General features: G+C 19.9%; 1 non-coding gene across 1 annotated transcript; it reads right to left on the reverse strand.

Annotated features, from left to right (window-relative positions):
* Positions 1–333: 333 nt before the first annotated feature.
* On the reverse strand, positions 334–417 carry TRNAL-UAA. Its single transcript has one exon. It is a non-coding gene; the product is annotated as a tRNA-Leu (tRNA).
* Positions 418–628: the final 211 nt, after the last annotated feature.

Genomic DNA, 628 nt, shown 5'->3' on the forward strand with positions numbered 1-628 from the left:
TAATCCCCTTATTATCTTCTCTTATAAAATATAATTACTTTTCTTTTTTATTTATTTTCAATTGTAGATCACTTTTTTATATTATAATTTTTTTTATAATTTAATAACACATTTCTACTTAATATAAATTAAAAAAATAAAATTTATTAATTATAATTTACTATTAATTTTTCATATTCAATTTATTTACCGTGCTTATAATTATAATAAATTAAAAAAATAATATCTGAAATATAAATATAAATTAACGTAAATATTTAATTTTTTTATCAATATTAATAGCGTTTGTCGAAATCGTTAAAATAAATAATATTTTTATTAAAATAAATAAATTGCTGGCTATGGGGTTCGAACCCATGCGCATTTTATATGCAGAAGATCTTAAGTCTTCCCCCTTAACCTCTCGGGCAAACCAGCTATTGATTTTTTTAATAAACACATTGTTTATTTAGTATAAGTCAACTCTTATTGAAATTCTTGAAAAATTGAAAAGTTTTTATAAATAACTAAAGAAAAGCTATTTATAAAAAAAAAACCCTAATATGGAAAATTATTTAAAAAACTCGAAAAAATAATTAAGATACAAAATTGACTCCTAAACTATGGAATTTGGATTGATTAGGGGTGC

This window comes from Manihot esculenta, chromosome 12, assembly GCF_001659605.2.
Source record: "Manihot esculenta cultivar AM560-2 chromosome 12, M.esculenta_v8, whole genome shotgun sequence".
Classification (NCBI taxonomy): domain Eukaryota; kingdom Viridiplantae; phylum Streptophyta; class Magnoliopsida; order Malpighiales; family Euphorbiaceae; genus Manihot; species Manihot esculenta.